Source organism: Elephas maximus, chromosome 4, assembly GCF_024166365.1.
Source record: "Elephas maximus indicus isolate mEleMax1 chromosome 4, mEleMax1 primary haplotype, whole genome shotgun sequence".
NCBI classification, from domain to species: domain Eukaryota; kingdom Metazoa; phylum Chordata; class Mammalia; order Proboscidea; family Elephantidae; genus Elephas; species Elephas maximus.
The window spans coordinates 20,643,239-20,664,742 of record NC_064822.1 but is presented as its reverse complement, the minus strand read 5'-3'; the positions used below and the strand labels follow the sequence as shown (position 1 = coordinate 20,664,742).

Here is a 21,504-nt window from a genome sequence, read left to right as displayed (position 1 = left end):
CTGAGAATTTAGGGTCTGCATCCCACTGCTCTCCTGCTACCTCAGGGGTTCTTTGTTGTGCTCCCTGTCAGGACAGACATCAGTTGTAGCCAGGCACCATCTAGTTCTTCTGGTCTCAGGCTAATGAAGTCTCTGGTTTATGTGGCCCTTGCTGCCTCTTGGGCTCATAATTACCTTGTGTCTTTGGTGTTCTTCATTCTCCTTTGCTCCAGGTGGGTTGAGACCAAATGATGCATCTTACGTGGCTGCTTGCTACCGTTTAAGACCCCAGATACCATTGTCCAAAGTGGGATGCAGAATGTTTTCTTAGTAGATTTTATTATGCCAATTGATTTAGTTGTCCCCTGAAACCATGATAGCCAAACCCCCACCTCTGCAATGCTGGCCTTTGAAGTGTTAAGTTTATTCAGGAAACTTCTTTGCTTTTGGTTCAATTCAGTTGTGCTGACCTCTCATGGATTGTGCGTTGTCTTTCCCTTCACATAAAATAGTTCTTATCTAGTATCTAATTAGTGAAAGCCGCTTTCCCTCCCTCCCCCCCTCATAACCATCAAAGAATATTCTCTTCTTTGTTTAAACTGTTATACAGTATTTGTCCTTTTGCAGCTAACTAATTTCACTCAGTGTATTGCATTCCAGATTCCTCCATGTTGTGAAATGTTTCACAGATTCATCATTGTTGCTTATCGATGCGTAGTATTCCATTGTGCGAATATACCATAGTTTATTTATCCATTCATCTGTTGATGGGCACCTTGGTTGGTTCCATCTTTTTGCTATTGTAAACAGTGCTGCAGTGAACATGGCTGTGCATATATCTGTTCATGTAAAGGCTCTTATTTCTCTAGTATGTATTCCAAGGAATGGGATGCTGGATCGTATGGTACTTCTATTTCTAGCTTTTTAAGGACATGGCCAAATCGATTTCCAAAATGATTGTACCATCTTACATTCCCACTGGTAGTGTACAGGTGTTCCGGTCTCTCCACAACCTCTCCAACATTGATTATTTTGTGTTTTTTGGATTAATGCCAGCCTTGTTGGAGTGAGATGGACTCTCATTGTAGTTTTAATTTGCATTTTTCTAATGGCTAATGATCATGAGCATTTTCTCACATATCTGTTAGCTACATGAATGTCTTCTTTAGTGAAGTATCTGTTCATATCCTTTGCCCATTTTTTAATTGGGTTATCTGCCTTTTTGTGGTTGAGATTTTGCAGTATCATGTATATTTTAGACATCAGTCGCTGATTGGAAATATCATATCTGAACACTTTTTCCCAATTCTGTAGGTAATCTTTTTACTGTTTTGGTGAAGTCTTTGGATGAGCATAGGTGTTTGATTTTTAGGAGCTCCCAGTTATCTGGTTTCTCTTCTGCATTGTTAGTAATGTTTTATATACTGTTTATGCCATGTATTAGGGCTCCTAGCCTTGTCCCTATTTTTTCTTCCACGATCTTTATCATTTCAAATTTCATATTTAGGTCTTTGATCCATTTTGAGTTAGTTTTTGTGCATGGTGCAAGGTATGGGTCTTGTTTCATTTTTTTGCAGATGGATATCCAGTTATGTCAGCACCATTTGTTAAAAAGGCCATCTTTTCCCCATTTAACTGACTTCAGGCCTTTGTCAAATATCACCTGCTCATAGGTGGATGGATTTATGTCTGAATTCTCAGTTCTGTTTCAGTGGTCTGTGAATCTGTTGTTGTACCAGTACCAGGCTGTTTTGACTACTGTGGTGATATAATAGGCTCTAAAATCAGGTAGAATGAGGCCTCCCACTTTGTTCTACTTTTTCAGTAATGCTTTACTTATTCTGGGGCCTCTTTTCCTTCCATATGAAGTTGGTGACTTGTTTCTCCATCTCATTAAAGAATGTCATTGGAATTTGGATCAGAATTGCATTGTATCTCTAGATGGCTTTTGGTAGAATAGACATTTTTACAATGTTAAGTCTTCCTATCCATAAGCAAGGTATGTTTTTTCACTTACGTAAGTCTGTTTGGGTTTCTTGCCGTAGTGTCTTGTAGTTTTCTCTGTATAGGTCTTTTATGTCTCTGGTAAGATGTATTCCTAAGCATTTTACCTTCTTTGGGGCTACTGTAAATGGTATTGATTTGGACATTTCCTTTTGATGTTCTTTTTGTTGGTGTAGAGGAATCCAACTGATTCTGTATGTTTATCTTGTATCCTGATACGCTGCTGAACTCTTCTGTTAGTTTCAGGAGTTTTCTTGAGGATTCCTTCCTGCAAATAGTGATACTGTTACTTCTTCCTTACCAGTCTGGATGCCCTTTATTTCTTTATCTAGCCTAATTCCTCTGGTTAGGACCTCCAGCACAATGTTGAATAAGAGTGGTGATAAAGGGCATCCTTGTCTGGTTCCGGATCTCAAGGGGAATGCTTTCAGACTCCATTTAGGATGATGTTGGCTGTTGGCTTTGTATAAATGCCCTTTATTATGTTGAGGAATTTTCCTTCTATTCCTATTTTGCTGAGAATTTTTATCATGAATGTGTGTTGAACTTCGTCAAATGCCTTTTCTGCATAGATTGATAAAATCATGTGGTTCTTGTCTTTTGTTTTATTTATATGATGGATTACATTAATTGTTTTTCTAATGTTGAACCCCCCCTGCATACCTGGTATGAATCCCACTTGGTCATGTTGTATTATTTTCTTGATATGTTGTTGAATTCTATTGGCTAGGATTTTGTTGAGGATTTTTGCATCTAACTTCGTAAGGGATATAAATATGTAATTTTGTTTTTTGTGGTGTCGTTACCTGGTTTTACTATTAGGGATATGCTAGCTTCACAGAATGCATTTGGGAGTATTCCGTCCTTTTCTATGCTCTGAAATACCTTTAACAGTAGTGGTATTAATTCTTCTCTGAAAGCTTGGTAGAACTCTGCAATGAAGCTGTCCAGGCCAGGGCTTTTTTTTTGTTTTGGGGAGTTTTTTGATTACCTTTTCAATCTCTTCTTTGCTATGGGTCTATTTAGTTGTTCTACCTCTGTTTGTGTTAGTTTAGATAGGTAGTGTGTTTCTAGGAATTCATCCATTTATTCTAGGTTTTCAAATTTGTCAGAGCATAATTTTTCATAGTAATCTAATATGATTCTTTTAATTTCAGTTGTGCCTGTTGTAATATCGCCCATCTCATTTCTTATTCGGATCATTTGCCTCCTCTCCTTTTTTTCTTTTGTAGTATGGCCAGTGGTTTATCAATTTTGTTGATTTTTTCAAAGAGCCAGTTTTTGGTATTGTTAACTCTTTCAATTTTGTTCTGTTTTCTATATCATTTAGCTCTGCTGTAATTTTTATTATTTACTTTCTTCTAGTACCTGAAGGTTTCTTTTGTTGCTCTCTTTCTATTTGTTCAAGTTGTAGGTATAATATTTTTATTTTGGCCCTTTCTTCTTTTTGTATTTGTGCATTTATTGATAAAAATTGACCTCTGAGCACTGCTTATGTTGTATCCCAAAGGTTCTGATAGTGTTTTCATTCTCATTGAATTCTATGAATTTCTTTATTCCATCCTGAATGTCTTATATAACCCAGTTTCTTTTGTTCAGGGTATTGTTCAGTTTCCAAGTGTTTGATTTCTTTTTGCTGCTTTTTCTGTTGTTGATTTCTACTTTTATGGCCTTATGGTCAGAGAAGGTGCTTTGTAATATTTCGATATTTTGGATTCTGCTAAGGCTTGCTTTATGACCTAATACGTGGTTGGTCTATTCTAGAGAATGTTCCATGTGTGCTAGCAAAGAAAGTATACATGGCTGCTTTTAGGTGTTCTGTGTATGTCTATGAGGTCAAGTTGGTTGATTGTGGCATTTAGATCTTTTGCGTCTTTATGGAGCTCCTTCTTGGATATTATGTCCTTCACTGAAAGTGGTGTATTGTAGTCTCGTACTGTAATTGTGGAGCTGTCTATCTCACTTTTCAATGCTGTTAGAGTTTGTTTTATGTATCTTGCAGCCCTGTCACTGGGTGCACAAATATTTAGTATGGTTATATCCTCCTGGTATATTGTCCTTTTTATCATTATATTGTGGCCTTCCTTATCCTCTGTGATGGATTTAACTTTCAAGTCTATTTGTCAGAAATCAATATTGCCACTCCTGCTCTTTTTCGATTGTTGTTTGCTTGATAAATTTTTTCCATCCTTTGATTTTTAATTTGTGGCTCTATGTCTAAGGTTGTGTCTCTTAGGCAGCATATAGATGGATCGTGTTTTTTTAATCCATTCTGTCACTCTCTGTCTCCTTATTGGTCCATTTAGTTCATTTACAGTCAGCATAATTATGGATATGTCTGAATTTAGTGCTGTCATTTTGATGTCTTTTTTTGTGTGTTGTTGACAGTTTCTTTTTCCCACTTAACTTTTTTGCTGAGTAGTTTGTCTTTATATATTCTTTTCCTCTTATTTATTGTTAATTTTGTTTCTGCTGAGTCTCTATTTTTTTCTTGTGTTTTATTTTAATGAGTAGGTTTCTTAGTCTCCTTTGTGGTTATCTTAATATTTACCCCACGTGTCTAAATTTAAACCTAACTTTTATTTCTTTGTATCTCCTTGTCTTCCTCTCCATATGAAAGACTTTTGACTACATTTCTTCCGCCCTCTTTATTGTTTTAATATTGTGTTCTTTTACATAATAACATCGCTGTTTTCCTGTTTGAGCATTTTTTATATTGATTTATTTTTGTGATTTCTCTGTCTGGGTTAATATCTGATTGCTCTGTCCAGTGTTGTAGTCTTGGGTTTATACCTAATCTTATTGATTTTCTAACCAAAGAACTCCGTTTATAATTTCTTGTAGTTTTGGTTTGGATTTTGCTAATTCCCTAGACTTCTATTTATCTGACAATGTCCTAATTTCACCTTCATACTTGAGAGACAGTTTTGCTGGATATATGATTCTTGGCTGGCAATTTTTTTTCCTTCAGTGCTTTCTATAAGCCATCCCATTGCCTTCTTGGCTGCATGGTTTCTGCTGAGTAGTCTGAGTTGATTCTTGTTGACTCTCCTTTGTAGGTGACTTTTCGTTTATCCCTAGCTGCTCTTAAAATTCTCTTTTTATCTTTGATTTTGGCACGTTTGGGATTTTAATATGTGTTGGTGACTTTCTTTTAAAATCTACCTTATGTGGAGTTCGCTGAGCATCTTGGGTTGATATCTTCTCATCTTTCATAATATCAGGGAAGTTTTCTACCAACAAATCTTCAACAATTCTTTCTGTATTTTCTGTTCTCCCTCCCTGTTCTTGTACTCCAGTCACTCATAGGTTATTTCTCTTGATAGAGTCCCACCTGGTTCTTAAGTTTTCTTCATTTTTTTAAAATTCTTTTATCTGATTTTTCTTCAAATATATTGGTGCCATGTGCCTTTCCTTAATGGTCACCAGTTCTGCCTTCCACTTGCTCGATTCTGCTCCTCTGACTTTCTATTGAGTTATATAATTCTGTAATTTTATTGTTAGTCTTCTGAATTTCTGATTGCTGTCTCTCTGTGGATTCTTGCAGCTTATTGAATTTTTCATTATGTTCTCGAATAACGTTTTTAATTTCTTCACCTGTTTTATCTGTGTGTCCCTTGGCTTGTTCTGCATATTGCCCGATCTCGTTCCTGATGTCTTGAAGAGTTTTGTATATTAATCTTTTGAATTCTGCACCTGGTAATTCCAGGAAAACACCTTCATCTAGAACATCCTTCGATTCACTATGTTGAGAGCTTGTTGAAGTGATCATGGTCTATCTCATTATGTGGTATGATATTACCTGTTTTCTCCAAGTCATGTATAAGTTATTGTATTAGTTTATTTTATGTTTGCTTACTGTATCCTAGTTTCTTGCTTTATTTTGTTTTGATATGCCCAAATGGGTTGCTTGAGTGAGCTAGCTTGATTATTTTTGCCTTTGGACATCTGATGTCCTGTCACCAGATGGCTAGAGCTGTTATCAGGTACATGAGCTTATGAGTCCATCCACTCTTCTTGTGTAGATTCAGCTCTGGTGTCCAGGTAGCTGGTCATCAAGTGTGTGCTACAGGCTCTGTCCTACAGTCTTAGAGGGGCAGGGGTGTTTGGTGTAGGTACCAGTATCTGGTTGCAGCAGGGGGTCACGCTCTGCAGAAGGCAGGGGGCAGAGAACCATCCCCCGAGTGTCTCTGAGGAAAGCACTTCCCTGTTCCCTGGAGCATACAGGTGGGTGTGTTCTTCAGACGGACCGTGGGCACCCAGTGCTTTTGGTTGTAAGGACTGGAAAGTACCAGTTATCCTTGGACCTCTGTTGCGGGTGGCTGGGTGGCCTGAGTGGAGCCACCCATCCATAGGCCCCAGATGTGGGTAGGTGAGGACCCTGTTTAATAGGCAAAACGGTGTCAAATATCAAGTACCCACCCCTCCACCGCACAGCTTAAACAGTTTCAGTGTGCCAGCAAGGGCCTATTCTCCTGAAATAGGCCCATACAGGTCCATGCAGGGGGGAAAGGCATTCCAAGTCCGTGGATCATATATGCCTGGACATGAGCTGCTTCTGTCCTGAGCTCCCCAGGTTAGTGGAGATGGCAAATTATCTTTCCCCCCTGTTGTGAATTTATTCCTTCTCCAAGTCCTGGAGCATGGCTCAAGGCACTCAGATGGGCATATCTTAGGCCCAGGGAAATCAACAGCCACTGAAGCTGGCTAGGGGGCAGGGGATACAGTAAAATAAACGCAAGTACTTATCTTTTGCTGAGAGCACCGTTCTTCTCTGGTTCCGGAGGCATGAGTAGGCTGTGTAGCTGACAGCTTCCTCTGAGAAAACCGTGGCTGAATGCTACCACCAGTCCACATCAGCCACTCCCGGAAATGGTGCCTGAGGGATCCAAACCATTCAGGCCTGGCAACTTCTCTGTGCTTCTGAACCGCCTCTCTCCGCCTGCCACTCAGTCCGTTTTCTAACTTTGCCTTTGACGTTCAGGGCTCCTGCTCATAATAAATTTAATCATTTCACTTGATTTTTTGGGTCTTTGGTGTAAGAGGGATCAGTGGAAGCATCTGGCTATTCCGCCATCTTGGCCCCACCTACCTCTTGCTCTCTTCATGTATGATATCCTTGATGTCATTCCACAACTCATCTGATCTTTGGTCATTAGTGTTCAACACATCAAATCTATTCTTGAGATGGTCTCTAAATTCAGGTGGGATATACTCAAGGTTATACTTTTGCTCTCGTGGCCTTGTTCTAATTTTCTTCAGTTTCAACTTGAACTTGCATACGAGTAATTGGTGGTCTGATCTGCATTCGGCCCCTGGCCTTGTTCTTACTGATGGTACTGAGCTTTTCCATTGTCTTTTTCCACAGATGTAGCCTGTTGTTTCCTGTGTATTCCATCTGGTGAGGTCCATGTATACAGTCTCCATTCATGTTGGGGAAAAAAGGCATTTCCAGTGAAGAAGTAGCTGGTCTTGCAAAATTTAGTCGTGCAATCTCTGTCATCATTTGTATCACCAAGGCCATATCTTCCAACTACTGATCCTTCTTTGTTTCCAACACTCGCATTCCAATCACCAGTAATTATCAGTGCATTCTGATTGCATGTTCAGTCAATTTCAGACTGCAGAAGTTGGTAAAAACCTTCAATTTCTTCACCTTTGGCCTTAGTGGTTGGTGCATAAATTTGGAATAATAGTCATATTAACTGGTGTTCCTTGTAGGCATATGGATATTATCCTATCACTGACAGCGTTGTACTTCAGGATAGATCTTTAAATATTCTTTTTGATAATGAATGCAACTCCATTCCTCTTCAAGTTGTCATTCCCGGCATAGTAGAACATATGATTGTCTGATTCAAAATGGCCAATACCAGTCCATTTCAGCTTACTAATGCCTAGGATGTTGATGTTTATATGTTCTATTTCATTTTTGATAATTTCCAATTTTCCTAGATTCATACTTCATACATTCCATGTTGCAATTATTAATAGATGTTTGCAGCTGTTTCTTCTTATTTTGATGGCACCACATCAGCAAATGAATGTCCTGAAAGTTTGACTCCATCCACGTCATCAAGGTGAACTCTACTTTGAGGAGGCAGCTCTTCCGCAGTCTATTTTGAGTGCGTTACAACCTGAGGGGCTCATCTTCTGGCGCTATATCAGACAATGTTCTCTGCTATTCATAAGGTTTTCACCAGCTAATTCTTTTCAGAAGCAGACTGCCAGGTCCTTCTTCCTACTCTGTCTTAGTCTCGAAGCTCAGCTGAAACCTGTCAGCTGTGGGTACCCTGCTGGTTTTTGAATACTGGTCGCATAGCTTCCAGCATCACAACAACACACAAGCCCCACAGTACGACAAACTGACAGATGTATAAAAAAAAAAAAGTTTGTTTTTTTTTATACATATGGGGGGAATTAAATATATGATATTAATTGATTACAGTATGTGGTACTTCCTCCCTATTTGAAAATGTTTAAATTGAAGAATAACGTACATATAGAAAAGCAAACATATCATAAATGAATTGCTCAATGAATCACCACTAAATAAATATACCCATATAATCACAATCCAGGTTAAGTAATAGACCAGCATTGTAGAGTGAATCCACACCCTAAAGTAGGAGATGAAGGGCCCCCACTTTCCTGACTTCTATACTCTTAGAACTTCGATGATATTCAGCTGGTTTTGAACCTTATATGTCTGTTAATACATATTATTTTTTAAGTGGCCTTAGGGAGAAACATCTATATTGAATATAGCTAGTTCGTTCAGTTTCAATGATACGTGGTTTTTATTAAGTTTCATTGCATGAATAAACCAGAATATATTAACCCAGTGTATTGATAGTGAACATTTGGGTGTTTCCAGTTTTGGTTATTACAAATACCGCTGCACTGAAATTCTTGTACATCTTTTAGTGCTCATGTGCATGCATTTCTGTTGAGTATATATATGTAGGAGTAAAACGTTAAACAGTAATATATAATTCCAAGCTGATTCCAAAGTACTGTACCAGTTTACACTTCCATTAGCAGTATATGACAGTTCACTTTGCTACACATCCTTGTTTACACTTAATAGTGTCTTTTAATTTTTACTCTTCAGTGATATCTCTTTATAAATGATTCTTAATTTCAGTGCAGTTTTGTTTAGCACTTTAGTGTGTGTGATCCTGTGTAAGAAGTCTTTATTTCGAAATCGGTAAAATCATCTCTTATATTCTGGAAGCTTATATGTTTATAATCCACCTGGAATTCATTTTGTTGTGTGTGGTAAGAGTCATCTGTTCGTGTGTTTTCCATATGGATATTAATTTGAAATGGTTGTCCTAAACCCATTACTGAATGGTGCCACCTTTATCACAAATAAGCAGACACATATGCAAGAGTCTATTTATGGATTCTCTGTTCCTTTCCATGTCACAATTTTATAGTCTTGATTATTATAGTTTTATAATAAATCTTGATAGATGGTAGAGTAGTTCTTACAATTTTTATCTTTTTGGCCATTTACATTTTAATATATAAATATCAGAATCAGCTTTTTAATTTACATCAAAAAAAAAATCCTACTGGATACTAATTGGAATTACACTGAATTTCTAAATCTGGGGGAGAGTTGAGAATTTTTGCAATATGAATCTTCCAGTTTATGAATATGAAGTATCCCTCCATTATTTAGGTCATCTTTTCTTTTCCTCAATAATGTTATATGACCCTCTGCAGATATTTTGTTAGATTTATCCCTAAGTATTTGACTTTTTTGGGTGACACTGTAAATAATATCTTAATTTTTTTACTTATTATTTGCTGCTGGTGTATATAAATAATTTTTGCATCTAGATCTTATATCTAGTAATATTACTAAAGCCATTTAATAAATTTTAATAATTCAACTGTAGATTTTTGGGGGGATTTTCTATATATAGAAATATGTCATCTCTGAATAAAAAAAAGTTTTAATTCTTCCTTTCCAATCCTTATACCTTTTATTTCTTCCTTCCTTTTTTTTTTTTTTTTTGCCTTGTTGTGCTGTCTAGGACTTCCAGTACAGTGCTGAGTAGAAGTGGCAAGTGTGGACGTCTTGACTCATTCCCATTTGCAGAAGGAAAGCTTTCAAAATTTCATTATGTTTTTTTTTTTTGGATATAGGTTTTATGTGGATACCCTTTTTCAGATTAAGGAAGTTCTCTATTCCTATTTTGCTTTGAGTTCTTTCATGAATGGATGAAAATGTTCATCAAATGCCTTTTTCTGCATTTGTAGAGCTGATTATATGATTTTCTCCTTTGTTCTGTTGAGTCGAGTTCTAGGATTAATTTTCAGTTGTAAACCAATCTCGCATTCTTGGTATATAACACACTTAGTCACACTGTATTTTTCTTTTATGTATTGCTGGGTTCAGTATGCTAATATTTTCTTGAGGGTTTTTGCACTCATGATCATGAATGGGATAGGCCTATAACCTTATTTTTTCCCATCATCCTTTGTCAGGTTTTAATATCAAGGTTACAGTGATCGCATGTAACAAGTTGGGATATATTTCCTTTTTTCTATTCTCAGTAATAGTCTCTAAGATTGGTGTTATTTCTTCACGATATGGATAGTAGAATCTACTGGCAAAGCAATATGGTTCTGGAGCTTTCCTTTGTGGGAAAGTTATTAATTATCACTCTTAATCTGGGTTCTCTAGAGGAGCAAAATCATTTTATATGTATATGTATAAAGAGAAATTTACTTCAAGGAAATGGCTTACGCAATTGTGGGAGCTGGCAAGTCCCAAATCCTTGGGTCAGACCACAGGCTGAAGGCTTCTTACGTCCCAAGAACCGGAGGTCAAGCAACGAGTGCAGGATCGAAAAGGAACAAGCTTTGCCGTAACATCCATTTGTATACTGGAGGCAGGTTCCGCTCCCAAGGAAATTCTCCTTCCAACAGACTGTCTGCTCACATCAGATCACAACGTGGAAGACGATCGCAGTGTTTGCCAAACCACTGAGAATCATAGCTTAGCCAAGTTGATGCGTAGCATTAACCATCACACAGTCCAACCTCTTTAATCGTTATAGGCCTATGCAGATTTTCTATTTCTTCTTGTGTCTGTTTTGGTAGTTATTTGGTAGTCTCACCAGAGGTTTACCAATTTTGTTGGTCCTTTACAAGAATCAGCTTTTCATTTTAGTTAATTTTCTCTTTTATGTTTTCTATTTCATTGATTACTCTTCATGTATTATGTATATCTTATATTTTATTTCCTTCCTTGTCCTTTTTTGGGTTTCATTTTGTTTTTATTTCTTAATTTCTTCAGATAGATGCTTAGATTATTGCTGTCCAGCCCATCTCCTCGCCCCATTTTCTATATATTCATTTAAGGCTATAAATTTTCTTTTAGGTACCGTTTTAGCTACATCTTAGAGCTTTTGATAAGTATTATTTCCATTTTCATTCTTTTTATATTTCCAAATTTTCATTGTGATTTTTTTTTTCATTGATCCATGTGTTATTTAGAAGTATGGTTTTTAGTTTCTAAAAACACAGGGATTGGGGTTTGTTCTGTTGTTGTTATTGATTTATTCTTCAGTTCTACTGCAGATAAACAGATTATGATTATAATCCTTTGAAATTTGTTGAGACTAGCTATACCCCGTATGTGATCAGTTTTGTAAACATTACATTTGTTGTTACTGTTATGTGCAGTCAAGTCCAGTTCATAGCAACCATACATGAGAGAGTAGAACTGTCCCATATGGTTTTCTACACCGTCACCTTTACGTGAGCAGATCGCCAGGTCTTTTCTCCCTTGGAGCTGCTGGTTCATTTGAACTGCTGACCTTTTGGTTAGCAGCTGAGTACTTAACCATTGCACCACTGGGGCTCCTTAAATATGTATTTAAAAAGAACATGCATTCTGCAGTTTTGGCTCAGATTTTTATGTATGTTGGTTTTGTTAAATGTTTTTATAAATCTTCGATATACTTAGTAATTTTTTTCTGTTTGTTTTTATCAGTTATTGAAAGAAGTATAATTAACATCTCCCAGTGTGATTATGGGTGTGTCTAGTTTTCCTTTTAGTTTTTTAAATTTTAGTTTTGGGGTTATGTATTAGGTATATGAAATTTAGAGTATACCCTGATGAACTGAACTCTTATGAAATGGCTATCTTTATAATACTTTATATTAATGCACTCTTGCTAGTTTTCTTTTTGTTAATATTTGCATGGTACATTTCATTCTTACCCTTTTCTTTTTAAGCTTTTGATATCTTATATTTAAGGTGTGTCTTTTGCAAGCAGATATGGGTGGGTTTTTGTTTTGTTGTTGTTATTTTCAACCTAGTTTCATAATTGCTGTCTTTTATTGAAGTTGAGCCCTGGTGGCACAGTGTTTAAGAGCTCAGCTGCTAACCAAAAGGTCATCGGTTCAAATCCACCAGCTGCTCCTTGGAAACTTTATGGAGCAGTTCTCCTCTTCCTGTAGGGTCACTAGGAGCCGGAGTCCACTCAATGGCAATGGGTTTTTGCTTTATTGAAGTTAGTCTGTTTATGTTCAGCGTAACTGCTGATATATTTGTGTTTAAATCTACTATCTTACTATGTGCTTTCCATTCATTTTGCTCTTTTTTCTTATTTGTTGGAAGGGGAAGTTGATATAGCATTTTGTATTACTTTTTTCTAATAGCTTGGTATTTATCTATTCTTTCACTATTCTTTTATTGATTACCCTAGAGATAGAAACATGAATCCTTAGTTTACAAAGTCTAATATAAATCAATTATTATATCTCTTCTGAGCTAATGCAAGGAACTCAAAACACTTTTAACTCCATTTACACTATTTTAGATTATTGTTGTGTACTTAAATTCTATATGTATTTTAAACCTAGAAAACATTATTATTATTGTCTTATTGTTATTGTGATAATGATAAAATATTGTTGTTATTATTAAGTAATCAGTGTTTATTTAAATTAACCCACATACTTTACCCCTTCCATTGCTTTTCATTCTGTTTGCATTTTCTGAGTTTTCATCAAAGATCCTTTTCCTCCTACCTGAAGAACTTCTTTAGTTTCCATATTGCAGGCCTGCTGGTAATGTAGTTTTTGCTTGTATGAATTATATCTTATTTAACTTTTATTTTTGGAGGATATTTTTGCTGGCGTAGAATGTTTGATTGGCAGTTATTTTCTTTCAGCACTTTGAAGATGTCATTTTATTATCTTCTGACTTCTGTTGTTACAGTTGAGAAGTCAGTTTTGCTTGTAGTATTGCTCCTTTGAAGTTAATGTGACTTTTCTTCTCTGGCTACTTAATTTTTTTATCTTTAGTTTTTGGTATTTGTACTGTGATGTGCATAGGTGTAGTTGTCTTTGTATTCATATGGCTTTGCTTTCTGATAGTGATTTTGGAATCTTTGGCTTGATGTCTTTCGTCAGTTATGGAAAATGATTAGCTACTATCTCTTGGAAACTTCTGCTTCATTTTTTTCATTTGCGAAACGTTTTAGATCTTTGCATCAAATCCCATATATCTTTTATGCTCTTTTGTTTCTCATTTTTTCTTCTGTATACTTTCTTTTGAATATAATCTTCAAGTTAACTAATTCTCTTTTCATCTGTGTCTTCTCTAATGTTAAACCCATTCATTGAGTTCTTATTTACTTTTCTAATTGTATCCTTTCCATTTAACTTCTTTTTATTTTTCTTGCATTCTACTGAAATTCTCAATCTTTTAATTTCTTGAGCATATTAAGCACTGTTAAAATCCATGTGCAATACGTCGTGTAGGTTTCTATTTTTTTTTGTTGTTTTAATTTTGTTTCTCTTACCTTTTCATGATACTGCCTTATTTCTTCATATACAGTGAAACCTGTGAGAACTGAAACTCGGGACAGCCTTGTTTTTCCAGGTCTTGCAAGGTTTCCGCTTTGACATGGTGCCATCTTACCACTTTTCTGTTGCCCTGTTTGTGGAAAATATTTGCATATTCCTTCTCTGAAAGTTTTCCATCTTATGCAGGTTCCGACTTTCACAAGTTTTACTGTATTTGGTTATTTCTGTTTGTGTTCTGGATACTGTATATGAAAGTTAAAGAGATCAAGATGATCTCCTCCTTCAGAGAGGATTTATGTCTGCTTCTGACAGGCAGGAGTACTAGCAATTCTGGATCAGATTAATCCCATCAGCAGTTTGGATGATTTGAAGTTTAAGAATAGTGGTAGCCTGGTCATCTTGTGGTTAATTAGATATTGCGATTTATTGCCATATAATTATTTTGTATGTGAGGGCTGACCTCTTTGCAGTTCTCTCTTACTCCTCAGCTATATTCTTAAAGTCTGGGGCATTACAATATCCCCCTCCTCCCATGGTTTTTCCCATGGTAAGCTCTTAATTCTAATTTTTATCCTTTTTGCCTTGTGTGTCTTATTTAAAGCTTTGCTTATATTCTTTGCCTCTTGTAGAATTGCCAGGTGTTTTTAGGAAGAAAGTGATTCCAAATGCAAGGCTTACCTCTAAGTTTCTGTTCTCCTGTATCTTGGTCCTGTAATTTTTAGTGCCTTGTTTGTTCTTTGATTCCTTCAAACAAAAAAATAAAACTTTTTTTTTTTTGGTCTTGCTTTTCTAGTTCTCATTGGCACGTATTTTGCCATAACCAGAACTTGTCTTTGTGTGTAGTAATTTTTATTCCTGCTTTTAAATAGTTAATGAATATGCATGCCGAACTAGTCACACACAACTTGATTTTAATCAAAGCACAGTAATTACGTTGCATATTTTTGTAAAGACTAGGTATAAATTAATATGAAAAGTTAAGTATCTCAGTTTTTATGGATTTCTTATCATAACTTTTAAATATTGTTAACAACTAAAATATGGATGCTCAACCATTTTTATAATTTTAAGGTATATACAATTTTATTAATGGTTTATTGCAAAAACCCATCTGAAGACTAGTAAAGGTCAAAGGTAAAGTTAAGCAATATAATGAATGACGAATACTATTCAAATATAAATGTACCCAGTTTAAAGGACTTATTTTTGAGATTATGTCCATTTTACTTTTTTGTGATTAAAATCTTTTTTTATGAATTGATGGTAAATCCAGATAGTAGTTCAACTTTAAATTGTTTTATTTGTCAGAATAAAAGTTAACAACCTTTGTGTCCCTATCCTTCACTTTATTTTTTTAAACTTTACTAGTCCATGAAATCTGAAAGTCTGGAAACATCATTTTGCTTTACTTACTAGTATACTAATATTGTTAGGTGCCATCAAGTCAGTTCTGTTTCATAGCAACCCTATGTACAACAGAATGAAACGCTGCCCAGTCCTGCACCAGCTCCATAATCAGTATTCTAATAAAATAATTAATTGAAATACTTCTCTTTTTTTATCACTTTTATACTGTTTGAAATGACCTGTTTTGCTATCAGGAACCTTGATTCATATCTTGCGTAGTGTTATTTCCTGTTCTTAAACTAATGTACTTTTTTTTTAAACAAAAAGCCTACCAGGAAGTCTACCCTAAGTAGTCTGGTTTGCCAGTTGCATTTTGATTTTAAAGACATACAGACAAGGAAACGATGCCATTTATAAAGAAGAATGTATATGTACATGTATACATGCTTTAGCTCCCCGCACCTGCTCTTGGTACGTATGGAAAATGGGCAGCAGACTAAATTGCTTTAGAGGTTCTTGGGGGAGTGTATTCATATTTAATTTTCTGAAGACTTAATGGCCAATCGTTTATTATTATAATGGACTAGCATTTATTTTGCATCCCATTATTTTTTAATATCTTGGGACTTGTTGGGGGAATTATTTGTTCAATCAAGTGTTTATTTTAGTGTCTTCTTTATCGTAGAAGTTACTAAGGACATAAGGAATATTTAAAATATGGCCTGCCTTCAAAAAGCTTGTAGTTGGGCAGATAATACATATAAAAAAATTATGTAGCAATAAATAACATGAAATTAATTATAATTATAGCTTTTACATATATGGCTTGTATATACTAGTTATGGAGGCCTGGTGGTGAAGTGGTTAAGAGCTTAGGCTGCTAACCAAGAGGTCAGCAGTTTGAATCCACCATCTGCTCCTTGGAAACCCTATGGGGCAGTTCTACCGTGTCCTGTAGGGTGGCTGTGAGTTGGAATTAACTCCACGGCACACAACAACAACATATAAGTTATAATAATTAAAATTGTGAGGCTATTAACAAAAAAAAAAGACAGATCAAAGAAACAAATGTTAGTATAGATAAGAACTTAGTACAGTAAAACCTGCAAAAGCCAGAACCTGTGTAAAGTGGAAACCTGTCAGAGAAGGAAAACTCAAATATTTTCTTCTAAAACAATAGAAAAGTGGTATGACTGCACTCTGTCAAAAGTGGAAAACTTGCAAGACATGGGAAAACAAGGCAGTCCTGTCGAGTTCCAGCTCTCACAGGCTTCACTGTATATGATTGGAAAAGTACCAAATTTCATTGGGGAAGAGAGAAAATTTTCAATAAAATGTGCTTGGTTACTTATTTTGGGAAAAACTTTATATTCTCATCTAATACCATATTAAAAAATTAGGATGGGTTAAAAAGTCAATATTTTAAAAATTAAATTAAAAAACAAAATTACAGTTGAATATTTTGTGACCTGAGTGTAAAAGCAGTCATAAGGGAATGCATAGCTAGATTTTAGTGTAGTTTTCTTTAAAGTCTGTTAAAGGGCAAAGAGAGAAATGTACTTTATTAACAATGTTAATATATAAAGGAATTAAAAATATAAGAGTCTTAATAAAAGATTTTAAAATGGCTAATACATTTTTGAGAAAATTTGAACCTTACATAAATAAATAACAAATGCATATTAAAGCAGTGAAATTACTTTTTAAATTTCATGTAATATTTGGAAAAATTATGTATTTATTATGCCACACAATAATAAAACAAAAACCTGAGCCTACCACCAGAAGTAATAATCAGAACACAGAACATAATTGATACTATGGGTGCTCCCACTGTGTTCTCTCTGATCAGTCTCTAATCTCCTATTCTCCTGCTTATTGTATTTTTACATATGTACTTATTTATCACAACAATGCATTGCTTAGTTTATTTTTTGAAGTTTTTACTGACTTTCCCTTTTATTCCCTTTCTTTTCTTCTGTAGAGGTGTTGTTGTTGTTGTTAGGTGCCTTTGAGTCAGTTCTGACTCATGGTGACCCTGTGTACAGCAGAACAAAACACTGTCTGGTCCTGCACCATCCTCATTATCATTATGCTCGAGCCCATTGTTGCAACCGTTGTGTCAGTGGATCTTGTTGAGGGCCTTCCTCTTTTTTGCTGACCTCTGCTTTACCAAGCATGACATCCTTCTCCAGGGACCAGTCACTCCTGATAACATGTCCAAAGTATGTGAGACCAAGTCTCGCCATCCTTGCTTCTAAGAGCTTTCTGGTTGTAGTTCTCCCCAGACAGATCTGTTTGTTCCTCGGGCAGTCCACGGTGTATTCAGTATTCTCTGCCAGCACTGTGATTAAAGGCATCAGTTCCTCTTTGGTCCTCCTTATTCACTGTGCAGCTTTTGCATGCACATGAACCCACTGAAAATACCTTGGCTTGGATCAGGAGCACCTTAGTCTTCAAGGTGACATCTTTGCTTTTTAACACTTTAAAGAGGTCTTTTGCAGCAGATTTGCCCAATGCAATGCGTGTTTTGATTTCTTGACTGCTGCTTCCGTGGGTTTTGATTGTGGATCTACGTAAAATGAAATCCTTGACAGTCCTTTTCCAATCCGTTCTCCATTTATCATGATGGTGTTTATTGGTCCAGTTGTGAGGATTTTTGTTTTCTTTATGTTGAGGTGTAATCCATACTGAAGGCTATAGCCTTTGATCGTCATCAATAAGTGCTTCAAATCCTCTTCACTTTCATCAAGCAAGGTTGTTAATGAGTCTATCTCCAATCCTGATGCCCTGCTCTTCTTCATATAGTCGTCCTAGTCTGCCTTAGTCTGTCTTAGTCTGGAAGCTCACCTGAAAACTGCCCGCAATGGGTGACCCTGCTGGTATTTGAATACTGGTGTCATAACTTCCAGCATCACAGCAACATGCAAGCCCCCACAGTGTGGCAAACTGACACACGCGTGGAGGTCTGTGGATATAGTACGACATAAAACAAGGACACTTAAATAAACTGAAAGGATTGGATTAAATCTGAATTTGGTGGGATAGAGAATATTAGTATCACTTGGGGTTAACCAAAGTCACTTGCAAGTTTTTTGTTTTTGTATTTGACTTTATTTGTTAAGCTACAGTCCTTTTGAGGATCCCTGCCTGAAGAAGCCACTTTTACTGGAGGGAGTCTGTCATATACCTCAGCTGTGTTGGAGAAAAAAAAAAAAAAAAAAGGTTGAGGACTGTTAAAAGATCTCTGTAAGTTTTCTGGTCTGTTTTTGATGTCTCCATCTTTGATACAGCATAAGTGAAAGCTAACTCTGGGATTTTATTTGTATAACATAGCTGGAAAAGTTGAACTTAATTCCATATTGAAAGCTTAGCATGTTCAAGACTATGCTAGTACCTTGAAAGATGTTAGATGTACAAATAAATAAGACATGTCCATTCTTACTTGAATTAATTCTTTTGAGGAATTTATAATTATCTGTACAAGACAATAAATTTCTAAGAAATACATAGACAAATCACTATTAGAATACAAAAGGGAGCAAAGCTTGATTTAGTTTGATTCTAGGGCAAAGGGTTGGTCAGCAAAGATTGCATCGGAGTAACTCCTAGAAAGAAGAGGGGATTTTAAAATAATCAGTAGAGGGGCAGGGGAGCCCTGGCGGTACAGTGATTAAAGTGCTTGGCTGCTAACCAAAAGGTCAGCAGTTTGAACCCACCAGCGGCTCCGAGGAGAAAGATGTGGCAGTCTGTTTCTGTAAAGATTTATAGCCTTGGCAACTCTATAGAGCATTTCTGCTCTGTCCTATAGGGTCGAGTCGCTATGAGTCAGAATTGACTGGACAGCAGTGGGTTTGGTTTTTTTTTTTTTTTAAGAGGGGCGGGGGGAAGACATTCCAAGCAGAGAGAACTACGAAGCAAAAAGATAAAGGGGTGAAGTTTTAGGCATATTTGGGAGTATGCTGTGAATAGTCCAGTTTATTAGTAATATACCTTCAAGAAAGAATGACTACATCAATGAGTAATGACAATAAATGACAAGCTGTTCACAGGATCTATGAAAGTCATTTCCTATGAGTTTCCTATTACTATCAGACACCCAGAGTGGTACCTTTTCTTATATCTAACCACATGATTAATCGTATCTACTGGATGAGAGAGACTTTTGTCTGTTTTGCTTATTGCTTTATTCCCAGAGCATGAAAGAGTAGCATACAGTAGGCATTCATTTAAACATATGTTAGAGGAATGGATGATTTTAGATTTTATTAAAAAGGAGAATTTCAGTGGTTTTACTTTAAAGAGATCTTGTTTTTATAGGACAAGTTGTTTTTGGTACCTTTATGTAATATGCCTCAGACTTAATTGTATTTACCTTACTCGAGTTTGTCTTTCCCTTGCATTCTTTGCAGAGCATTGCTTAAATTCTTAAAACTAATGATCACCCTCATGCTGTAACTCCTCATATCTACCGTCTGTGATTTGGTTCAGGTAAATTTCAGAAATATTTTAACTTTAAATATATTTCCCTGAGGTGAGCATTGCTTCCCTTTTTAATCTTGATTTTAGTAATTTCTGAGAATATGTGACTACTTTTAGAGTTTTTTACTTAGTCCCCACTGTAAAAATTTTCTGGCGGTTAAATTATGAGATACACACACATGCACAATTTTTATTTTACTATTTCTTTATTTTACAATTTTTACTATTCCATTGTTACTTTTAAATGTTAGCTTTGCTATTCTGTATTTTCTGTGTTGTTTGCTGTATGCCGTTGAGTCGATTCCGACTCACAGCGACCCTATAGGATGGAGTAGAGCTGCCCTGTAGGGTTTACAAGGAGCGGCTGGTGAATTCGAACTGTTAGCCTTTTGGTTAGCAGCCATAGCTCTTAACCACTGTACCACCAGCACTCCATGTTTCTATAGTTCTGAATAAATTGTTCTGAATGTTCTGTATATACTTTGAAATATAACTTACAAGTCAAATTACATTTTAACTGTACCTCGTTGTATTATTCTTTAGTGTTTGCTCTAGAGACTACAGTATGCATCCTTAATTTATCATAGCCCTCTTTGAAGTAATACTACTTCACATAAAATGTAAGAACTTTAAAATAATATATTCTGTTTACTCCCACTTCCCCTCCTTTGCACTATCGTTGGGATGTATTTCTACATAAATTATATTGGCATGTACTTCTACATAAAAACTTAACAATACGTTATTATCATCTTTGCTTTAGATAGCCAATTATCTTTAAATAAATTAAGAAAACTAAAAAATTGTCATTTGTATTTGCCTACATATTTTCATTTTACAGTCTTCTTCATTTCTTTCTATGTATTTGAATTTCTATCTGATATCATTTCCCTTCAGCTTAAAGAACTGCCTTTACTATTTATTACAGTGTGAGCCTGTTTCTAATGAATTTTCCTGGCTTTGCTTTATCTGAAAATGTCTTTATATCACTTTCATTTTTAAAGGATATTTTCAAAATGTTTCATTGATTCCTGGCATATGTTGTTTTTAATGCAAAATCAGCCATTATTTTTATTGTTGTTCTTCTCTGTGAAATGTGTCTTTCTTCTTTGGCTGTTTTTAAGATTTTTCCGTTATCTTTGCTCTTCAGTAATTGTATTTTCTGTGTATTGGAAGGAACCCTGGTGGTGCAGTGGTTAAGTGCTCATCTGCTAATCAAAAGATCTGCAGTACAAACACACCAGAAGCTCTGCAGGAAAAAAAGACCTGGCAATCTGCTCCTGTAAAGATCTAGGAAACTCTATGGGGCAGTTTTACTTTGTCCTATAGGGTCACTGTGAGTCAGAATTGACTCAGTAGCACACAACAACAACATGCATTGATCTGCTTTGGCATTGCTAAACTTCTTGAATATGTGGGTTGTTGTTTGTCATCAAAAATGGAAAACGTTGGGCCATTAGTTTTTCAAGTACTTTTTTTCTGCCCTCTTCTTACTCTCCCCTCCCTCTGGGACTCCAGAAATCAGACCATTTAATATTTTCAAAAAGGGCACTGAGGCCTTGTTCATTTCAGTTTCTCTCTCTCTGTGGTTTAGTTTGTATCTTAACCCGTCCTTAAGTTCACTGAACCTGTATGCTACCATATCCAATCTGCTTTTGGGCATATCCAGTGTTTTTTTTTTTTTTATTTCAGTGTTATCTTTTTCCATTTCTAAGATTTATATATGTTCTCTTTTGGTTTCCATATCTCTCCCGAAATTCTTTTCTTCACATATTATGAATGTCTTTCCACAAATACTAATAATTTTTTTACAGTATCTAATTGCAGTGTACATGTGATCTGTGAGTCTGCTTC

The 21,504-nt window shown here is 35.8% G+C and overlaps 1 protein-coding gene across 9 annotated transcripts in view; it reads left to right on the top strand.

Moving 5' to 3' along the window:
- ZMYND11 (zinc finger MYND-type containing 11) overlaps positions 1-21,504 on the top strand; it is a 171,096-nt gene that overhangs the window by 41,929 nt on the left and 107,663 nt on the right. The window contains exons 2-3 of one of the 9 annotated variants that reach the window (XM_049881671.1): positions 18,294-18,417; positions 19,581-19,659. The exons of 7 other annotated variants lie outside the window; for them this stretch is intronic. The gene's annotated coding sequence lies outside the window, so the exon portion shown is untranslated. Of the gene's footprint in view, positions 1-15,113; positions 15,640-18,293; positions 18,418-19,580; positions 19,660-21,504 lie in introns of those variants that run through there. One more of the 9 variants, XM_049881672.1, reaches the window with a different exon arrangement.